Below are 6,109 nucleotides of genomic sequence, written 5' to 3' on the forward strand. Positions count from 1 at the left end.
TTGCTGAGCCCTTTGACCTCGATGCTCCTGATTTTTTAATGCTATTGAATTCGTGGACCAACAAATCAGTCCTTATGGCACTCTCTCCATGGACGATGTGTCCATCCTCCATCACTTGGAATTCATGGCCCGAAATCATGTGAAGATGGCGTAAATGTCGGCTGCCATATACCGGACTACTCAGAATCTCCCTCTCCACGCTACTAAAGCGTTAATGGAGGAGGCGAAACAGGAGTTTGATCGGATGAAGGAGCTAAAGGAGGAGCTTGAGACGAAGGTAGCCAAGCTGGAGAAGGACTTGAAGCTGTGCCGATCCAGACTCGCCCTCCTTCTCCTTGTCCTGATGCTGCCAAGAAGGCTCCTGATGCTTGTTGATCTTTTCTTAAAATTTGTGTAGTTGGCCCGGCTTGTGGGCTTTTTTAGAACTCTTTTATTTTTTTGCTGATACTTCTTAGTTGCTTATCTAGCAACTTTTATTTTGAAAAACAAACAATAGCTCGCTATCTTTTTTATAGTAGTTTTTGGTGGCCTTTCGAGGCCTTATAACTCTGTAAAAAGTAGTTTTTTTACTAGGCATCTTTTCTGTTTTCTGCTGATGTCGAAGTCTTGCAGCTCGACCTCCTTGGGTTGTTTTGTTATGTTATTTGTAGCTTGAATCCTTTTGAGGTCGTGGTTGTGGGGGTCCAACTTATTTCTTTTAGTTTTCTTTGCTTTGTCTGCTTTCTTAACGTTGGTCCCCTTCTAAGCTATCCTCGTAATCCTATGTCTTGGACCTTTGCTAGGTCTCCTTCAGGGATTACTTTTATAGCTTTCCAGTTGTAGGAGTCTGACTTCGTTGGGTCGGTCTTCTTTAAGTTATTTGTAGTCCTCTTTCTTGGATCTTTGTCAGATCTCTTTCAGGGACTACTTTGATAACTTTTAAGTAGTAGGAGTCCAACTTGGTTATACCGGTCTCCTTTAAGGTATTTTTTGTAATCCTCTTTCTTGGATCTTTGTCGGATCTCTTTCAGGGACTATTTTGATAACTTTTAAGTAGTAGGAGTCCGACTTGGTTATACCGGTCTCCTTTAAGGTATTTTTTGTAATCCTCTTTCTTGGATCTTTGTCGGATCTCTTTCAGGGACTATTTTGATAACTTTTAAGTATTAGGAGTCCGACTTGGTTATACCGGTCTCCTTTAAGTTATTTTTTGTAATCCTCTTTCTTGGACCTTTGTCAGGTCTCTTTCAGGGATTACTTTTATAACTTTTAAGTAGTAGGAGTCCGACTTGGTTATACCGGTCTCCTTTAAGTTATTTTTTGTAATCCACTTTCTTGGACCTTTGTCAGGTCTCTTTCAGGGATTACTTTTATAACTTTTAAGTAGTAGGAGTCCGACTTGGTTATACCGGTCTCCTTTAAGTTATTTTTTGTAATCCTCTTTCTTGGACCTTTGTCAGGTCTCTTTCAGGGATTACTTTTATAACTTTTCATTTTGGGCTGACTTTGTCATGTCGAGCCCTTCTAAGTTAAAGTAATCCTCTTTAATAGGGTTGGCCAGACCTCTTTCCAGGGTTTACTTATAACTTGGGTTGACTTGGTCTGACTTCTCAACGTCGGCCAGTCTTTAAGTTATTATTTTAGCAATCCGTAAGACCTCGTCACTTTTGATAACTTCTTACATTATTATGTGTTCATCTTTGCCGATTTGTAGAAAGTGGTTGTCGTCTCTAGATCGTCCTTTGGGTGAATCGCGTTTTCACCTTTATCGGACGGTTGTCTTTATCATGATCGTGCATTGAAAATTGTTTTTCACTTTCTGCTGATCTGTTGCTTTATAATCGGACGATGAATACTTCAGATTAATACGTCTTGAAATCTTTGTAGAATATCTAAAATATATTTTATTTAAAGGAAAAATGCAAATATATAAATATGGGATTTGCTGAGTCTCAACTTGGTGCCTCATTAAAAAACCTTTTCAGGAAAAAGAGTGCATCCAATGATGAGATCTTTTATCTTTTCTAACTGTAGTACCTTCTGAGGTTGCAGGCGTGCCATGACCTGGGAAGCTCTCGTCCATCGAGTTCAGACAGTCTGTAGTAGCCCTTTCCAAGTACTTCTACCACTCGGTAGGGTCACAGACAAGGTTTAGACTTTCCGGATTCTCTTGAATGCCGCCATCATTCTAGCTTACACCACGAAAATTCTGATTAAAAGATCTAAGAGATACTCATTCAGTCGAAGGTAGAACGGAAGTGGTTGTCAGGCACGCGTTCATAGGGAATGATGATGATTGTCACGTTCATCACATTCAGGTTGAAGTGCGAATGAATATCTTAGAAGCGAAATAAGATGATTTGAATAGAAAACAGTAGTACTTTACATTAATCTTTGAGGAACAACAGAGCTCCACACCTTAATCTATACAGTGTAGAAACTCTACCGTTTGAAAATACATAAGTGAAAGGTCCAGGCATGGCCGAGATGGCCAGCCCCCAAAACGTGATCTAAGATAGCATACAACTGATCAAAGATGTCTAATACAATAGTAAAAGGTCCTATTTATAATAAACTTGCTACTAGGGTTTACAGAAGTAAGTAATTGATGCATAAATCCACTTCCGGGGCCCACTTGGTGTGTGCTTGGGCTGAGCTTGAAGTCTACACGTGGAGAGGTCATTCTTGGAGTTGGACACCACCTTTTATGCCATTTTGGGCGTTGAACTCCACTTTGCAACTTGTTTCTGGCGCTGGACGCCAGAATCGGGCAGAGAGCTGGCATTGAATGCCAATTTGCGTCATCTAAACTTCAGCAAAGTATAGATTATTATATATTTCTGGAAAGCCCAGGATGTCTACTTTCCAACGCAATTGGAAGCGCGCCATTTTGAGTTATGTAGCTCATGCCTTTTGAGTCAATTTTCCATTGAGCTCCTTCTACACATATGTCCATAAGGACTTGGTCCAACCTTTGATCAAAGTTGACTCTTCTAGTATAGGGGCGTGCGTTCTCTTCCATGTTTGGCAAGTTGAACGCCAACCTCACATTTTCCAGACTAAAATCTAAGTATTTCCCCCGAACCATTGTAACATAGTTCTTTGGATCTAGGTTCTTACTTTGATCATGGTTCTTGGTGATCCATGCATTGGCATAGAACTCTAGAACCATTAGGATGCCGACTTGTTGGATGGGATTTGTTAGAACTTCCCAACCTCTTCTTTGAATTTTATGTCGGATCTCCGGATACTCATTTCTTTTGAGTTTGAAAGGGACCTCGGGGATCACCTTCTTCTTGGCCACAACATCATAGAAGTGGTCTTGATGGGCTTTGGAGATGAACCTTTCCATCTCGCATGACTCGGAGGTGGAAGCTTTTGTCTTTTCTTTTCCTTTTCTAGAGGATTCTCCGGTCTTAGGTGCCATCAATGGTAATGGAAAAAACAAAAAGCTTATGCTTTTACCACACCAAACTTAGAATTTTGCTCGCCCTCGAGCAAGAGAAGAAAAGAATAGATGAAGAAGAAGAAGAAATGGAGGAGAGGGAGAAGGGGTTGTGTTTCAGCCAAGAAGAGAAGAGAGGGTTGTGTTGTGTGAAAATGAGGAAGAATGGAGGGTTATATATAGGGATGGGAGGAGGGTGGAGGTTCGGCCATTTAGGGTGGGTTTGGGTGGGAAATTGATTTTGAATTTTGAAGGTAGGTGGAGTTTATGAGGTAGGTTTATGGGGATGAGTGGATGGATGTGAGTGGTGAGGAGGTGATGGGGAAGAGGGATTGAGGTGATTGGTGAAGGGTTTTGTGGGGTCCACAGATCCTGAGGTGTTCAAGGATTTACAACCTTGCACCAAATTAGGCATGTAAAATGCCCTTGCACACAACCCTGGGCGTTCAGTGCCAGGTTGGTGCCCATTTTGGGCGTTCAACGCCCATTTGTTGCCCATTTCTGGCGGTGAACGCCAGAACCATGCTTGTTCTGGGTGTTCAGCGCCAGCTCCTCTCCAGGGTGCAATTCTGGCGTTCAGCGCCCAGATAATGCCCATTTTGGGCATTCAGCGCCCAGATACTGCCCATTTTGGGCGTTCAGCGCCAGAACCTCCAGTATCTAGGACTATGAAATCAGCAGGGATGTAAAGGCCTTCAACCTTTACTAACACGTCCTCTACTTGTCCATAAGCCTGTTTTCTTGAATTGTCTGCCATCTCTAATGAGATTTTAGCAGATTTCACCCCATAAATTCCCAGTTTCTCTATTACAGAGAGGGGCATGAGGTTTATTCCTGAACCAAGGTCACACAGAGCCTTAAAGATCATGGTGCCTATGGTACAAGGTATTATGAACTTTCCAGGATCCTGTTTCTTCTGAGGCAATGTCAGTTGATCCAAATCACTTAGTTCATTGGTGAACAAGGGAGGTTCATCTTCCCAAGTCTCAATACCAAATAATTTGGCATTCAGCTTCATGATTGCACCAAGGAACTTGGCAGCTTGCTCTTCAGTGACATCTTCATTCTCTTCAGAAGAAGAATACTCATCAGAGCTCATGAAGGGCATAAGGAGGTTCAATGGAATCTCTATGGTCTCTAGATAAGCCTCAGATTCCTTTGGTTCCTCAGAGGGAAACTCCTTATTGATCACTGGACGTCCCAGGAGGACTTCCTCACTGGGATTCACGTCCTTCTCCTCTCTTGTGGGTTCGGCCATGGTATTTAATTCAATGGCCTTGCACTCTCCTTTTGGATTCTCTTCTGTATTACTTGGAAGAGTACTAGGAGGGATTTCAGTGATCCTTTTACTCAGCTGGCCCACTTGTGCTTCCAAATTTCTAATGGAGGACCTTGTTTCATTCATGAAACTCATAGTAGCCTTAGATAGATCAGAGACTAAATTTGCTAAGCTAGATGGATTCTGCTCAGAATTCTCTGTCTGTTGCTGAGTGGATGGTAGAAAAGGCTTGCTATTGCTAAACCTGTTTCTTCCACCATTATTAAATCCTTGTTGAGGCTTTTGATCCTTCCATGAGAGATTTGGGTGATTTCTCCATGATGGATTATAGGTGTTTCCATATGGTTCACCCATGTAATTTACCTCTGCTATTGCAGGGTTCTCAGGATCATAAGCTTCTTCTTCAGAAGATGCCTCTTGAGTACTGTTGGATGCAGCTTGCATTCCATTCAGACACTGAGAAATCATATTGACTTGCTGAGTCAATATTTTATTCTGAGGCAATATGGCATTCAGAGTATCAATTTCAAGAACTCCCTTCTTCATAGGCGTCCCATTACTCACAGGGTTCCTCTCAGAAGTGTACAGAAACTGGTTATTAGCAACCATGTCAATGAGTTCTTGAGCTTCTGCAGGCGTTTTCTTTAGGTGAATGGATCCACCTGTAGAAGTATCCAATGACATCTTTGATAGCTCAGATAAACCATCATAGAATATATCCAGGATGGTCCATTCTGAAAGCATGTCAGAAGGACACTTTTTGGTCAGCTGCTTGTATCTTTCCCAAGCTTCATAGAGGGATTCACCTTCTTTCTGTCTGAAGGTTTGAACGTCCAATCTAAGCTTGCTCAGCTTTTGAGGAGGAAAGAACTTGGCTAAGAAATCCGTGACCAGCTTGTCCCAAGAGTTCAGGCTATCTCTGGGTTGAGAATCCAACCACACTCTAGCTCTGTCTCTTACAGCAAAAGGGAAAATCATGAGCCTGTAGACTTCAGGATCTACTCCATTAGTCTTAACAGTATCACATATCTGCAAGAATTCAGTTAAGAACTGAAAAGGATCTTCAGATAGAAGTCCATGGAACTTGCAGTTCTGATGCATCAGAGAAACTAGCTGAGGTTTCAGCTCAAAGTTGTTTGCTCCGATGGCAGGAATGGAGATGCTTCTTCCATGTAAATTGGAATTAGGTGCAGTAAAGTCACCAAGCATCCTCCTTGCATTATTATTATTTTCGGCTGCCATCTCCTCTTCCTGTTTGAAAATTTATGAAAGGTTCTCTCTGGATTGTTGTAATTTAGCTTCTCTTAATTTTCTCTTCAAAGTCCTTTCAGGTTCTGGATCTGCTTCAACAAGAATGTTCTTGTCCTTGCTCCTGCTCATATGACAAAGAAGAGGGCACAGAAAAA

This window comes from Arachis ipaensis, chromosome B06 (assembly GCF_000816755.2).
Source record: "Arachis ipaensis cultivar K30076 chromosome B06, Araip1.1, whole genome shotgun sequence".
Lineage (NCBI taxonomy): Eukaryota > Viridiplantae > Streptophyta > Magnoliopsida > Fabales > Fabaceae > Arachis > Arachis ipaensis.